The sequence below is a fragment of the Vitis riparia genome, unplaced genomic scaffold, assembly GCF_004353265.1.
Source record: "Vitis riparia cultivar Riparia Gloire de Montpellier isolate 1030 unplaced genomic scaffold, EGFV_Vit.rip_1.0 scaffold720_pilon_pilon, whole genome shotgun sequence".
NCBI lineage: Eukaryota > Viridiplantae > Streptophyta > Magnoliopsida > Vitales > Vitaceae > Vitis > Vitis riparia.
The window spans coordinates 77,299-95,103 of record NW_023269750.1 but is presented as its reverse complement, the minus strand read 5'-3'; the positions used below and the strand labels follow the sequence as shown (position 1 = coordinate 95,103).

General features: G+C 34.5%; 1 long non-coding RNA gene across 2 annotated transcripts; it reads left to right on the top strand.

Annotated features, from left to right (window-relative positions):
• The first annotated feature begins 1,141 nt into the window (after positions 1–1,141).
• Positions 1,142–15,858, top strand: LOC117910346. Of its 2 annotated transcripts, XR_004650653.1 has the most exons (5): positions 1,142–1,295; positions 1,515–1,773; positions 1,861–1,969; positions 3,626–3,675; positions 15,559–15,858. It is a non-coding gene; the product is annotated as an uncharacterized LOC117910346 (long non-coding RNA). The 2 variants fall into 2 exon arrangements; XR_004650652.1 differs by having other exon boundaries at positions 1,515–1,969.
• The last annotated feature ends 1,947 nt before the right edge of the window (positions 15,859–17,805 follow it).

The following is a 17,805-nucleotide window of genomic DNA, read 5'->3' as shown; positions in this document are numbered from 1 at the left end:
AGAAAATTTTCTTGACGTTATATAAATATAAACTCTTCTTAATCTTGTAGATGTGTTTTAAAACCGTGAGGAACTCTTTGGGTTTACAATGGACAATTTTTATATAGTTTGGTGCGAGTCATTACAAATGGTATCAAAACTTATCCTCAATCCCAATGTGGGGGTTTGTAAGGGTGTTTATCTGTTTGGTCCCATGAGGGGTGTTTGTTTGTGTGGCCCCGTTGGGGTATTTATCTATTTGACCCTATAATATCATGAGACACAACGAGAATATTATGTTTATATGGAAGAATATTTGTAATATTCTACATTAGATAGGGGAGAAAGTTCCTGGTGCTATGTAAGTATAAACTCCTCTTAACCCTATAAACATATTTTAAAGCCATAAAAACTCCTTTAGGGTCATAGCAGATAATATCTATACGGTTTGATACGTATATGATTGTTACTAAAATATTAGTTTTAGTAATTGGAGTAAAAATGACAAGACCATGGAAAGTGAATTGCATATTTTGGAGTATAAATATAACATTACAAGAAATGTTATATATATATATATATATAAGATAATACAACGACCATGAGAATATAAAGGTACCAATATGAAGATACTAGTTTTAGAAATTAAGTGATATAAATTTGACATCATGCTAATCTAAATCATTTTGAGGCATATGTAATTAATTATAAAAATAATATATTAATAAATAAAAGGCTATATAAATTAAAAAAATTAAGTTACTAAACTTGATTAATTAACGATGGATTGAAAATTAAATTATTTATCAGATTTAGATTGAAAATATGTAAAAAATTTTGGGTTCAATTGGAGTTGGCTTTTAATTGGACCAAATTATTTTAAGATAGTGTTTGTTTTTTGGTTGAACAGAAGAAGTCAAAATATTTATTTTTTCTACGCAATTAAAAGTAAAATGTTAATATCAACCAATATAAGTAAGTTGAATTTATTAATAATAAGTTTATTTTATTTATATTAATTTGTATCAATAAATTACTTTTAGACTAATAAAAAAATTAATAAATTATTTTTAATTGAATATAAAAATGAAATATTTTGAGACAAAAAACACAAACACCACCTAAGATGCAAAACTTTATCTGGGGCTCACAGCCCAAGAATTAGGCCGGCCCAGGTTCGGCCCATTATCACCTGACTGACGACTCCATCACGCTAGGGTTTCCGTGCGGAGTAAGAAGCGCCGATCTCCATCTACACAAAATCATTGAATCATTTTCCTTCAAACTCTGCATTTCAAGCAATTTCTGAGTTCATGGTACTGCTCAAATCCCTATTCCCGATTCAATCAATCGAATTCTAAGTACATGCAACTGTTTGGATGCTGAGAAAATGTAAAAAATGAAAAAAAAAAAAATGAATCATAAAATTTTCACCATCTAGGGCTCCAGAATACAGAAAAGAACTCATATGATTCTTTGATTGATTTTATCTGATTTATTTTATCTTATGATTTTTTGTTTTGGATTTTTGACAGCAAGGAAAGGGCGAGAGAATATAGGAATCGAAATGTGGTTTCCTTTACTTTTCTTCATTTCCTTGGTAACCAAGCAGGGGTCGGATTTTACTCATAACTTGGGAATGTTATTGCTGGAAGTTTTGAAAGCTAGGGTTGCTGTTTGAAAGACTTGGAACCATTCCAAGCTTGGATTATAGCTAAGACTGAATTTTGTTAGATTGATGGTGATTGATCTTTGGGAACGTTTTCTTCTGTAAAAATAGATTTAGTTTGAATTGTAAGGTTTTCATAACTGAGGATTGGGGAATACGGAAAAAAGCCACTTTACTTAAAATTCACACTTTACTTCTCAACTGTGATGCAGAGTGATGCACCTCGTCAATTCCAGACTGAGAGCTGAAGCTGCTCTTCTCTTCAGTCTCACCCAAATCTCTCATTTCACATTGCAATTACTTTAATGCCACCCTCACCTGGTAAGCTTTTTCTTTTCTTTTCTTTTCTTTCCTTTTCTTTTCTTTTTTCCCCATTTTCTTTGCTGCTTGTTTGGTTTCTGAGAAATTTGATCAAAACTAAAGAATGTTTGGATCTTATATTTGGAGGTTACCAGTTCTTAACTGAAGCTTGTTTAAAATCTGTATTTAATAGAAAAGAAAAACATGGAGATGCTTTTAGTCTAGGGGCTCTGAAGTGAATTTTTCATGTCTAGAAATTTAGGTGGTGATCAAATTGGTGTCCAGAGCATATTAACAGCAAAAAATAGAGGAATTTCTGAAGATTTCATAAGGATTTGGTTTTCCTTTTTGGTTATTTTTTAACATTTTTACAATCCTCTGCATCCTAATGGTTATGGAAAATTTATAAATATTCTTTCTGTATTATGACAATGAATCTGAGCTCAAACAACATTTGTGTTGGTTTTTTAACTAGCAAAACAATCCAAAAGTAAAAAAAATAAATAGACTGAGAACATTCTTATGAAGGTTTTTTGCACCTTATTTTCTTTTATTACTTTAGAAGCCAAATGTAGCATTATTGTTTATCCAGCTTCTTTTGGTTGGTTTAGTATATTGGTTTTTTGAGCTGAGGGAACATGTCATGGTGCCTCTTTGATTATTTTTTTCCCCTTTTTCTCTGTTCTTTTATCGTTCCAACTCCTTTCAAAAGCTGAAGACTGAAAGAAAATGAAGATTCATGGTTCAAAAAGTGTTGGAAATTTTTTTTTTAATTTTAAAATTGGTGTTGTTTGGGAGGGATGATCACAAGTGGTATTTCTGCATTTTCAGAAAATGAAAAAAAGTCAGTTGAACCATTAAAAAAGCCTTGAGCCTCTCTTAAATAAAATATTTGATAATATTTTCTTTAATAATTTGTTTGCTTTACTTATTTTCTTATTATCTTAGTAGAAATTTGGCTACATTAAATTTCTTTGACTTTAAAGGAAATTTCATGCCTTAAAGTTGAGAGCATTATAAGCCTTGATGTTTGTTTATTTTTGGTTCTTTAAAAGATGGTCAATAGCATACTACTGGAGAGGAGTTTTTTTACCATAAAGATGGCTAGAATTATTTTATTGTTTTATCATTTTGTTTTGGAATATCTAAATTGAATAAGACTATTGAAAGGACACATTTTGTGATGTTGCATAGATTCTAATTGTATTTCATGTGAATCATATTTTGATATTGCACAATTCCTGGTGTACAAGAATGAAAGATTTAGCATTTGTGATATCTTCACAATAAAAAATATTTTTTTAATGAAAAATATTTAGCATGTAAAATTTCTCCATTAGCATCATTCTGTAAGTGATGAGTTCTAATGATTTTCTATGTCAATAGTTTAAAGGTATAGCAAGATGCGGAAAAAAAAATGATATTAAGCAATTATCTTTCTCTAGAGGAAACCAATGCATTAAATTGGAAGAGGTTGAGTTATGGTAAAATATGTCAAAAGAAAAAAGAGAATCCAAGGTCCTTTAATATATGATATAAATAAGAATATTGATAAGAAGATTTTTTGGTGCCATTCTTATCCTTTTCCTTTTGGATTTTTTTTAAAATTTTATTTGTTGTTTTATGTGGAAATTTGCATCGTAAACAAGATAAAATGTTTTTATTTTTATGATTTAGATTGGATGATTGTGGCAAAAAGTTCAATGGCATGAATGGAGTCGGAAAAGGTGTGTAGTTTACTTTTTCAATTCTAATTAGGAAAGTTACTTACTAGTTTGATTATGTTGTTTAATAAAAGTGTAAAAAAGTTACTTGTAGGTGTCGATTTAGTTTTTGAATTCTTGATATTAATGACCATTTTTAAAGGAAATGTCTCTCTCATTTGATGGTTCCCCTATCAAAGACGGTAAAATAAACCGTCCAATGTTGTCATTTCACGTTTAGGTATTTTCTTTTCACCCTTTTTGAAATTTTGTGTTATCTTATAACTTTGGTACAAGAACAACTATGTATTATTTTAATATTTAGTTGTGTTCTTTATTGTAAGCTTCAACTCATAATTTCATCCTAATATTTTCTTGCCTATCAAACAAAAAAAAAAAAAATCATCGTAATATTTTCTCAAGTTTTTGAAGACTATAGTGAAAGCAATAGTTCTATAAGAAGATATGGACTCTATAGACATGCATAAAAAAGGGAAAGAATGTAGAAAAATCATACTAGTTGAGAAAAAAGAATGAATATAAAAAGAAGAGTTCAAATAATTATATTTAGATTAGTTGTACACAATGTTTTAAAAGGCTAAAGGTGGTCTTAAGTCATTTTACCTAAATGAGGTGAAGCGTAAGCCTCAACTTAAACAAATAAATAAATAAAAACTTATAAAATAACAATAAATTGAAAAATAAAGAAGACATTAACTTTATAATAATAAAATTAATCATTTCTCATTATCAATAGTTCTAATTTAGTTCTTTTTTTCTCTCATAAAATTTAGCTCTTTCATGGCTTATTTTTCATTGTTAATAGTTTTAATTTAATTTCTTTTTGTTTCATAAAATATGGTTCTCTCATGATTTTGCCAAATAATTTTCAACGTCATTATTATTATAACTAGGATCCTCTAAGGAATATAATCATATCTAATTGCTATATTATCCTCCTCATTGGTCTTAATGTGCACCCATCCCTTTTCTTCTTCGTCCATCAATTGTAGCGGTATTTTTTTTATCTATCAATAATTAGATTATATATGTGATCAACCACTATAATATTCAATTTATTTTTCCCAATCTCTCTTTTCCCCTTCTATTTTAAAAGCTCATTGAAAGTTAAATATGCCCTTATTTTATAAAAGGTTTAACTAAGTAGGGACTCAATAGAAGATTCATGAAATCAATATCAGAAGTCTACAAAAGCATAGATGATAGAACTCATTAAAACTCATTGAATATTGAGACTTAAGTCTCTTATAAAATATATACCAAAAGCTCAATCAAGTCGAAAACCCTTTGGATACTTGAGGCTTAGGCTTCATTAGCATTGAGGCTACAACCTTAAAGCTATAAGCCTTGGTAGGATGAAGGTTAAGCCTTGAGGCAAGCCTCAATAGCCTTTTAAAATATGGATTGTACAATTTATGCATCATCATTTGCCATGAGTGGTTAATAGTATGCATATTCTACCACATACAAAAAGGAAAAAAAATATTCTAGTACATTTATACAAGTAAACACTCATGGTTACTTGTATACACCTTATATGCTTTTGTGAACTCGTTTGGTGGACTCTTTTAATATAATTGATCTTTACATATCAAAAAAAGAAAAAAAAAAAGAAAAAAGAAAAAAAGAAGAAACTGCGACATTGGATAATATATGACATCATTATTTTTTTTTCTTCATCTTGTTTACTCATGCAATTTGTACCTTTAGCAATGTGGGGAGACCTAAACCCTAAGCCCCTTAACCTTAAAGGTTTTTGGCATACTTCTCATTATTCACTCTATGTGGTGTAGTTACTATAGTCTTTAATTTGTACACAAGAACATTCCATTTGTATTTTCCAACTTTGTTGCGCATCACAAACCTTAAACCCTCAACCCCCAAACTTCAGATGAGATGATTGGTCAAGTGCTTGGGTATAAGTTGACTACTTCTAAGTCAACCCTCAATTGTTAATTTTCATATGAAATAATTGATCAAGTATTTAGCGTAGAGTTAGGGATAAGTTACAATTTTGGGTATGGTAAAAGTTGGCTACTCCTAGGTCACCTAAAAGGAGGACTACACCACTTGAGGAGGCTATGAAGATGTCTTAGGATCAATTGTTGGTGGCTACTTAGTAGATGACAATTGACATTTCAAATCAACCATGACTAAACACTTCCTTCGTTGATTAGAATGATCCAAGTAAGTCATTGTACTCGTCCTTCATTTTTCTAAGTAATGTATTTACTCATCCTTCATTGTAACTTCCTACTTTTGATTAGTAAGAGTTGACTTATGAGAAGTGGATGTTGTGTGTTGACTTGTAGAGGGTAAGGAATGTTTAGTGGCAAGAAATGCCTTAAGCTTGTGTATGTACTCTTAATTTGGTTGTCGCATATCGAAAATAAAATTCTAATTTTATGGAAATTTAGGAAGTGACTACTAGGGTAGTAAATGAAAGGTGATACTTGTTGGAATCAAACTAGAAGGTGGATCAAGGTGGGATGACTAGATAGATTGTAAGGTGGTAGGTGGATGGTTAAAAGGGAAGTTTGCAAAGTGTATGGTGAAAGTAGGGGGAGGACCTTACAAGAAGAAGTGGGGAACAATCAAAGATGGAGTTGTAAGCATATTGTGAGCAAGTAGTAGAGAAGAAAGAGGACTAAGTGGCATTGGAGCAATGGGCTTAGATTGGATGGTGGGTTCAATATGAAGGAAAAATAGAACTAGGTGGCATAAGGGTGATGGGGCTTTAGATTGGATGGAAGGGTCACTAGGAAAACCTAATGTACAAATGAAACTCAAATTCATTAAAGACCACATGTTCACTAGGAAATCCTAATGCAAAAAGGAAACTCAAATTCATTAAATACCGTGTGCCTAATTGTATAAACCCTATTTAAATGATGCCACAAGCTATTGTAGTCTTTATGCATGTTATTGTATGAATAAAAATATATTTGGTGGGTGAAAAGCTAGTTTGTTTGAGCTATAGGGTCTTAAATGGGAATAACAAGTTTTGAGACTTGGCTAGATGAGTTTTTGATGGAGTAACTTTTCCAGGTGAAATATTCCTCAATGTATGATTGGTTAGTAATCAAGATCATACCTAATTGAATGATATGTCTATGTTTAACTTTATCATTCCATTCGTTTGTGTGTGTGGACATGAGACTATATATTGAAATGTCATTGTGAGTTAGAACATTAAGAAATGGGTTATTTGATTAAAAGAGATGAAATAATCCATTATTTGTAAATCTAACCTTTTTTTTTTAACCTGAAAAATACCTATTTTGGACAAAAATACCCACTTTTTCTTTAAAAAAAAAAACCTTCTCTTTTAAATCTTACATGTAAATAATTAAAATTTTGAAGGTATTTATGTAAAAAATGAGTTACTTGCCAAGTTCAAATATGGGAGGAGTTTAGATTTACAAATTTGGGATCATTTCATCCCTTTTAAATCAATTAGTTCTTAAGAAATGGTCTATTCCTCTATCTCCCCATCTCTTCCCTCCTCCCCCATCCCCTCTTTTTCACTAATCAAATTGAATACCTTTTGTCTTTTGTTCAAATATGTTCTCTACAAGAGCCTTGAATGAAAGTGGCGAGAATTTTGCTCCTAATTGAAATGGGCATATCCATGTGCACCAACGGAAGTCATCTAAGGGATGTAGTGTTGATAACCCTAGGTAAAGAAGAAAGATGAAGGATTATACACATTGGAATGTATGAGTTTAGGATGTTGAAAGATGGAATTAGTTGAATTTGGAATGTGACTTTTCCCATATTTACATGCATAAGAAAAAACGATCTTTTGTAGAAACTTTGAAGTTGCAACCTGTCAACACTTTAATACCAAGCATCTAAAGAATCAAATTCTAAAACAAAACCTAGACTAGGAAATAGAAATAAGAAACAATTGTTGAAGACTCAAACTTGGATCGAGGAGTTAACTCTAGTTGAACCTTGACATAAAAACAGATTGATGTGGACTTGTCAATGAAATTGGTGAGGTCAAAAGTATAATGACCACCTTAAGTTTCCCTTTTTAAGTAAAGTCTCCTTGTGCACTTGTCTAAATTCAAATAGTGCATTGTTATCAAAAGTAAATCTAGCTATAGTATTTAGATTTTTGGTGATTTCAGGCACATGCAAGATTTGGTTAAAATGTAGAACACAATTATGAGCAAGCAAAGAAGTAGAACTAGTATGACAAATATATATATATATATATATATATATATATATGAATAAATAGCAATATATTAAAAAGAAAAAGGCACATCAAGGAAGCACCCCAAAGTATATAGGTGGTATACAAAAGAGATTAAAGAACCCCTTAAACAAAGTCTAACCAATCTACAAAATCCACAAAGGAAGGGGGACTAGAGTAAAAAAACCCCTTAGCCCACGCCCAAAGATTACAAAGGAAAAAAGATTTACACCCTTGAACTAAATGCCCCTCATTTTCAAAAGCCTTATTGTTTATGTCCTTTCAAACTATCCAAAAAAGACACAAGTGAGTTGAAAGCCACACTTTCTTATTCTTTTTCGCACAAGACCCAAGCCACCCTAATAACTCCTCTCTAACTGAATATGGGAGCACCCACGACACCCCCAAAAGGGAAAAAAGTAAGTTCCATAAACTTCTTGTCAACTCACAATGCAAGAGGATGTGATCAATAGACTCTTTCTTTGAAAGACACAAATAACATATGTTAGCCAAAGGGAACCCTCTCATCTGAATATGATCCAAGGTTAAAAACTTTTTCCACATAGCCTCCTAAGCAAAAAAACTCTCCCTCGGAGGCACCAAAGAGTTCCAAATTACTCTTGTAGAAAAATCCCCTAGTCTTTCTGATTCCAAAGCCTTATAGAGAGACTTGACAAAAAATCTTTTGTCCTTTGCCTTTGTCCAAACTACTTGATTTTTCACATCACTATATACCCTCCTTTCTTGCAACCTTAAAAGAAAACACTCCACATTGAACACTTCCCAATCGTTAAGCCGCCTAGAGAACCTAGGAGCCCACACTCCCCCTTTAGAGTGGCTCCACACATCCTCCACCCAAGTCTCCTTAGCCAAGGAAATAATAAATAAGGAAAAGAAATACACACAGAATCGTTTCCACACCACTTGTCTTTCCAAAATCTAACCCTCCTACCATTCCCCACATGATAAACCATATTGTTGCCTATCACATCCCAAACTCTCCTAATAGCTTTCCACAGACCAACCCCAAAACTACCTCTCACATCACAAGACCGCCAACCGCCTGCTTCTTCCCCATACTTCCCACAAATGACTTGCCTCCACAAAGCCTCCCTTTCCACCGCAAAATGCCAATTCCATTTGCATAAACGAGCCTTATTTAACAACGCCAAATTCCTCACACCCAAACCACCTTTTTGTTTATTTGAGCAAACAATGGACCAATCTACTAAATGGGGCTTCCTCTTTAGGGCCCCACCACCTCAAAGAAAATCCCTTTGGATCTGCTCTAATCTCAAACTCACACTCCTTGGCATATAAAATAGGGACATACAATAGATAGGCATATTGGACAGAGTGCTTCAGATCAAAGTTAGCCTGCCCCATTTGGAGATATACTACCTTTTCCAAATGGAAAGTCTTTTCCTCAGCCTTTCCTCAACCCCATCCCAAACTACCACATCCTTAAAATGAGTACCCAAAGGAAGACCCAAGTAAGAAGACGAGAGCGTGCTAAACTTGCAACCAAACTCAAGAGTCAACTCCTCTACATTCTCCACTTTCTCCTTCGTAGTGAGCTCACTTTTGTCCAAATTCACCCTCAACCCCAACATGGCTTTGAACCACATAAGAAGTCAACTCAAATAGGACACCTGATCAAGAGAAGGCTCATAGAAGACTAAAGTGTCATCTATGAACAACAAGTGAGAGATCTCCACTTTTGCACCTCCTTTACCATTAAACTGCCACCCCAACAAAAACCCTCCCTTCCTCGCTCTCCTCAATAAGCAACTGAGAGCCTCCATGACGATCACACAAAGGTAAGGGGATAAGGGATCCCCTTGTCTCAAGCCCCAAGAACTTTGGAAGAAACTGGAAGGGGTTCCAATAATAAGGACGGAGAAACTGACAGTACCAATACACCATTCGATCCAACTGATCCACTTAGCTCCAAAACCCATCCTTTCCAACAACCAAAGAAGAAAACTCCAGTTTACATGGTCGTACGCCTTCTCAATATCCAACTTACAAAGGATGCCACCACCCCTATCTTTCTACATCGAATCAATAGCCTCATTCGCAATCAGCGAAGCATCTAGGATTTGTCTTCCCTCCACAAAAGCATTTAGGGACTTGGAACTATTTTTCCCACCACCTTTTTAAGCCTATTAGCTAGCACCTTTGCTAACTACTTGTAAAGGTTGCCCACGAAGCTTATAGGCTTAAAGTCCTTGAGATCTTCAACTCCCCCTTTCTTAGGAATTAAAAAAAAAAAAAACAGGCATTAATGCTCTTGACAAACCTGCCCCGATCAAGAAAATCCTTAAAGAACCCCATGACTTCCTTCTTTAGAAAACTCTAATTGAATTGCCAAAACGCCATTGAGAAACCAACAAACCAAGAGCTTTATCTCCATTGAGGTCCGAGAGAGCACTAAAAACCTCTTCCTCATTGAAAGAAGCCTCTAACATTGTTGGATCTTCCCATTCAAGGACTCGAACTTGCAGCTCATTGCATTTGGGCCTTCACTCCTCTATTTTAGACAAAAGAGAGTGGAAAACTTGAACCACTCCTTTGATGTCACGCTTTTCCATTACACAAGTCCTATTTATCTTGATCTTCACCATAGAGTTGCCTCTCTTATGTGCAGTAGCCATTTTGTGGAAAAAGCTAGTATTTATGTTTCCCTCCCTCAACTATAACTCTCTAGACTTTTGCCTCTAAAAGGTCTCTTCCATTATCACCCACTTGTACTCTTCCAAAGCCTGCTTCCTGAGACTTTGTTCTTCTGTAGACAACACCTTGTCTCCTTCTACAAAATCCCAAAACACTATATGCTTTAAGGCCGATTCCTTTCTAGTAGAGATACTTCCAAACACTTCTCTATTCCAAGTCTTCAAGTTAACTTTAAGCGCTTTAAGTTTTTTAGACAGAGTGAAACTATTAGGCCCTTTGAACTGGAAACCCATTCACCAACTCTTTAACAAATCCTTAAAATCGTCTTCCTTCAACCACATATTCTCGAATCTGAAGGGGGAAAAACCCTTTCTCACTCCTCTGCCGTCCAACAAGATTGGACAGTGGTCTGAAATAGGTCTGGGAAGAAGACATTGAACTGTCCCACTAAAATAGCACTCCCAATCCTCAGAAACTAGAAATCTATCCAACCTTGATTGTAATTGATTATTCAAACAACCCATCCATGTGAAAGACCCCCCTGTAAAGGGAGATCCCGCAATTCCAAATCCTCAATGACCTCCGAGGATCTTCTCATTGTTGAAGTTAGTCTTGAAACTCTGATCCTCTCTATAAAAAATTTGACAATATTAAAATCTCCTCCTATGCACCACGAATCTTGCGAAAAACCCCTGATAATCCCCAACTCCTCCTGGAAATCTTCCCTAAGCCTCCTAATAGAAGGACCATACACCCTTATAAAAACCCAACATAAGCCATCCTCTACATTCTTAAACTGACAGAAACCAAAAAATGACTAATTTCCATTCCAGTAAGCTCTAACATCCTACTATCCCAAAAGACTAAACCCCTACTGCCATACCTCAAGAATTAAGAGCGTCCCACTCCAAGAACTTGCCCACCCCCAAAAACCAAACCAAACTACACGACAGACTTTGGATTTTGGTTTCTTGGAAACAAACCAAATCCGCTTTTTGAGCATTGACTACAAATTTGATGATACTTCTTTTATTGCTATCATTTACCCCTCTCAAATTCTAAGAGAGGATTCTTAACTTCATTTACCCATAGAAACTGAACCCCCACTCTCTCGGGAGAGAGCTCTTCTACTTCCTGAACTTTTAAAATTAATGGAACACTCCAGCCTTCCAAGTTCCCTTTCAAACCTTGAGGAGTCAACCTTAATCCTTTTAGACCCAGACCATTGGTCCTCTTGTTCTTTCCTCAATTTCCATTTCTTAAGCAAAGTTAGAATTTCCTCCTCAAAACCTGTAGTTGACATGCCTAGAAAGTCACTAAACTAGGCAAGACAACATTATTTCCACTCCTCAGCCGACTCTGATCCACACTCAAGCCACCTCATTAAGTTGTCCCTTTCCTAGAGGCTTGCCTCACGTACCACAACTAAAGCCCTTTTCTCCCCAGAAGAGGTCGTCGTAGAACTCCCGTAAGCCAAAATCATATTTAAAGGACGAATACTCACATCCGCTTCAACATTTTCGCCCCCATGCCACAAACAAGACTGTAGTCCCCTTACGCAACCCTTTTTCGATGAGAAGGAAAAGAAAAAGAGAAACCTTGCACTTCCCGAAGCACCAAAGAATAAGAGGAATGAGAGGTGTACCTTGTCACTTCAGCTTGGAGAGCCTCATCGATGCTTGAAATCCAAGCCAAAGACGACTCGATCATCTTTGTTGGGATAGTCTCTACTGCACGATCACCCTCGACGAGAAGCCCTAAAGGGCAAACCACCCCCCTTCCCCCCCAAAAAATCTCCTCCCTAATAAAAGAAAGGCCACATGCTAGCCCTAGGCTTGACCCAACCCACCATATTTTCCAACAGCTAGCCCACTCACCCTATGGGCCTTTTGCAACAAAGATGGGCTTTCTCACAACAACCCACTTTCCCCATTTATGCTCACGATCTCCTCTAAGCAATCCCTCATGCCAATTGAGCTTTCCTTGCCATTGCCTCCAAATTCTTCCCCACATGCAACAACTTTTTGAACGCAACAATCTAAACTTTCACCGAAACAACCACTCTTCTCTCCAGGGTTTGACACATCTTCCCTACTAGTATGCAATAGAGGTACACTGACCTCCTACTATGGCAACCCATTGTTGCAACTCCTCGGAACAACCATGGAAAATTTTTTTGAGGGGGGGACTTCCCACCACAATTGGATAGAATAGCTAAAAGACCCATCCACTAGCTGCAACGAGGCAGGTAGACCTTTCCCATTCAACCTCACTAGGATCCTAGCCCACTACAATTGGATCGAGTTCATCGTGCCTTCATCCATTGCAACGAAATCTCCACAACAATCCCCAACTTTAATAAAGACTTCACGGCTCCACAAATGCAAAAGAAGACCCAACACTCTCACCCACGCCTCCTTGGAAGACCCCTCATTCACCTCGCACCCAGTCTCATGTCGCCACCTTTTCAAACTGAGGAGTCTCTCCTTGAACCTCTTAAAACCTCTATCCAACACCCTTTCTGCCTCCATTCAATCCTCAAAGTCAAACATAAGTAAAGACCCCCCAAAAACAGACATTTGCAACCCATATCTCAAATGCCATGTACCTCTCGCCCAAATATTCAATGCTTGAAGCTCTAAGATGGAAAAGGGTTCCTCACCAATCTTCCAACCAGGCACCTTCTAAGTTTCTCCTCTTTATCTTGCACAACTCCCTCCCCAATTTGGAGCTAAGCAGTCTCCTCCACCAATCCCTCATGCTTTCTTATTGTACTCACATACAACATACTCTCACTTCCTGTCTTCCCACTTCCAGCCTTCCAACTGCCCCTATTCTCAACCGAAGATTCCACTTTCTTTTCCTCGAAAAAGAGAACAACCCCAAGTGACCGTAATTTCTCAACCAAAATGAGCCAACCCCTATGGTTACCCCTTCCTTCTAGGAAAACCAGAGAGAAACTCTCTAATTCTGCCGTGACTACCTTGCAAAATAAGAACCTCCCAGTCCCATTCTCCTGACATTCCAATTTGAATTTCCTTTCTCCCTTCTCCCACCCAACATCTCTACAACAAGCTTCCACCCTTGCTAAAAGGCAACCAAGACTGAGCTCCCCAAACCTAACCCACTTGGAAAAACCTCTTCCATGTTCCACGATGACCCATCTCAGTCTCCCTCCAAGCTCCTCAACAGAAATGTCAAAGGACTTGGACTCCACTACAAACCAACACCACCCCATTTTCTTTGCATGCAGATACAAGCTATAAAACTTAGAAACCTTTCACACTAACTATAAATTCTATCCATGTCATTAGCAAAACTAGTATGACAAATATGCAAACCTACTATTATCAATCAATACATTCTCTTCCCTATCGTATTCATTCTGTAGTGAAAAGTTGTTCAAGTCGGAGGTAATTTGATTAGCTTGACTATCAACATACCACATGGAGTCATTAATTGTTGTTGGTGTTGCCATCAATCTAGTTAGTTGATTTCCTTGCTATTACTGTTGTTGAGATGGTTGGCAAGTCTAAAAGTTTGGGTTAAACCTAAAGCAACAACTATGGAAGTTTTGTGTAGAACTAGAGTGATAGCCAAATATGTTGCAAAAAATTGTTTGCTACACACAAATCATCTAAACAATCAATTTTCCTCTTTTTTTTTTCGTTTCTATTTCTTTATATTTTTTTATTGGGCATTTGTGATCCAACTATAAGAAACTCTACCCAAGTGTCCTCTTAGATGATCTGGATCTACACATAGAGCAACTATGGCTATAAAGGGAAGAATAAGAGATTTGTTTGTGTTATGGTTTTTTGTTACTTGCTATGCTTCCACTATATAGGAATTGACATGTATATTATTATTTTTTTAAAACGGTTTTCATTTTTTCTTTTTAAATCAAACTAGATGGTTAAAAAGTTAAAACAAAGCTAAAATAAAATATACCTAGGACTTAATTATATGATGATAGTGGTCTAGTCTTCAATATGGTAATGGTATAGCCATCAATGTGATAACAATTTGAATTCAAATTGTTGTATTGGTGGAAAAATGTGTTCAAACTCTTATGTTTGGATGACCTAGATGGAGTATTAGTTTGATAAATGTATGATGGGGTTATTTCAATGTATTGTGGACAAATTTGTTGCATTTGTATATAAGAGAGATATTGTGTGTGTGTGTGTGTGTGTATAAATGCATACATTTGTCATTCCCCATCTAGGGTAAAATAAGGAATGAGGCAAGGATGAGGATAAATTTACAAATGAGGATGAGATAGAGGAATCTTCCACGGCCTCACCTTGCTTCATTTACACCCTTGCATTGAAGTGCTAATTGTCCTCTATTTTTATATTCGAGTTTAATTACAAGGAAAATTGAGGTTTTATCTTTTGAATGTAAACTTGTCTTACATCTAACTATTTTTGTTTTATATTTTATAGGAAGGTACCTTTTTCTATGCACAAATATAAGGGATAATGGATTAAAAGGGATAAAATTCCCTTCAAATTGCAAAAGTAACCTCCCATTTTTAATAGCCTAAAAACTGGCTCACTCCAAACAAAAATGCCCTTATAACTATCCTTTCAACCACTTCAGCCACATCAGCCTATTTTCCCTTTTCTCTTTCTTTTTTCATTTTCTCTATTTATTCTGGACTCTCTCATTTTCAACACATTTCTTTAAATTTTACACAGAAATTCTCTTCAAATTTCTTTAGTTTAAAGTGCTTAAAGCTATGGTTGGATAAATAGTGTACATTTTTTTTTCATTTTTTCTTTATTGAATATTTTCAAACCTTTAATGAGATATAGTAAATACTTAAATAAATTCGAAATTCTTATAATTTTTTTAGTATCATTTACAATCATGAAAAAGGAGGTTAAAAGAAGGAAACAACCAACAAGAATATGAGTAAGTGATTCTTAGATTTACCTTCATATCTTGTACACTAAATCCTTAATAACAGTTCTAACATTGATTATTGGTGTATCATGCAGTAGTGATTGTGGAATGTTTGTAATCAAATATGTTGAATACTTGATGCACAATCATCTATTCAATTCACTAATTGGGGGCTTGTATGAATTGGTTTCTGGAGAAAATGTCAGCAGAGTTATTCTATTTGAAAGATTTGCCTATGTAATTAATTCATATAAACTTAATGATTCACATTTTGATAAATGTAGTTGGACTTTTTGATATGTGTAGTTGGACATTTTGATATATGTGGTTGAACATTGTAATATATGTAGTTAGACATTTTGATAGATATTAATATAAATTTAAATGTAGCTTCATGATAGTAGGTTTCTAATTGAATGACAAGGTTATTCTAAAGTTATCAATAATGTTACTATGGACTTTCTAGGCAACCAATTATTTGTGGACATACTTGTAAGAAGTTGTGTCTATTCTAAAGTTATCGAACTTAATATGGACTTAATAGGTATCAAGTTGATTGTTGTATAAAATCGTTAGAAACTGTGTCTTTAGTTAACAATTCAAATTGAACTTAACTATTCTCAAGTTGTCTTGTGTACAAACATGAAGGTGGTTAAGTCCATAGTTTTTACAAATAGTTGAACATAACTACTGTCCATTTAATTGTGAACAAATTTGAAAGATGTTAAATTCAAGTCTATTCTATAGTATCACATTTAATTTAGACTTAACATGCATCAAGTTGATTTTTTATAGACTCATAGGAAGTTTTGTTTACAATTGACATTTTAACTTGAACTTGACTATTGTCAAGTCGTTTTGTGTACAAACTTAAAGGTGGTTAAATCTATAGTCTTTAGATAGACTTGAACTTAACTACTATCAAGTTCCCTATCAACAAAGTTGAGGATAGTTTAGTCCATAGTTTGAGAATAAATATGCAATTTTCATTCATGCTTTATGCATACCTTATCACAATATATATATATATATATATATATATATATATATATATATATATATATATATATATATATATAAAGTAACTAATAACTCTATTTGTATGGGTGTCCAAGAAGGGGGAGCACTATTACAATAATCACTTGTATGTTTTTCATATCATCTTATACAAAAAAATAACTTATATTTCCATTCACATGGGTACCAAAATAAATAAATAAATAAAAAGATCACAATTACAATTTTCATTCTATGTTAGTTCATAGGGTGCCAAAGCTATAATGATATCAAGGGATTGGTCGGTTGCATGTTTTCTGATTATGTTCATATTGACCACATCAACTACAACGAGATGTGCGCTTGCCCTTTGCACTATAAAGGATTCTTACTTTCCTTGGCCTTCCTGTTGGCCGCCTTGTTTTAGGTGGTAACACAACTTTGTTATGAATGTGATAAAGTATTATTCAGTCTATCTCATTTCCAATTGGATAAATAGACATTGAATATGGAGATAATAGTGCTTTAGTAGTAAAATATCGAGAGTACAAAGTGCAACATGAAATGTTGTAATATCTACAAGCAACAATAGCACATGCACATGGAATATGATCAAGATTAAATTGTTGATATGTGCATGAATGAATGTTTAAATTCACTTGAACATTGAGGCTAACATATTTAACATTACACTGTTTGGAGTTGATAAATTCTACCTAATCTATCAATGACATATTATACCTTGAAGTTCTCCATCAACTCACATGGTAGGTTTAGTTGACATTAACATTGCTTGTTATTAACTAGTCACAAACCATTTTTGAAGTAAGTTTCTCAATTCTTCAACCAATTGTAAAATCGAAAGATCTCTAGCATTTTTCTAAACCAGAAGTTTAATTGTTTTGAACTCAAACTTCCTTTTGAGAGCCATCATGTACACCTTCCTTTGTAATTCTTTCTCACTAGAGTATATTTGGTGTTTTTCTACATGGTCATCACTAATTCCACTAACTATAGGTTGTTGCTTCATGTTTTGTCCTTCATTTACTACACTTTGGATTATGGTGGGATTGTCACGCATGAAACCATCATTTATATCAATGATGGTAAGAATTTGTGCACTCTGCGTTGAACTAGTTCTAAAGGAGCCAATTTAGGTCACTTACTCATCATTAGTAAGGTTAGTATTCATCCTATAATCCTTCTCATTAATAGCAGTCTCATTCATGTTCCAATCATGACCATTATACCCTTCAAGTGACTAATTATGAAATCTTGGTCCATTTTCACCATTAACACTAAGAGTTTCAATTGACTTACAATGATTGTGTCTACTTTTATGCATC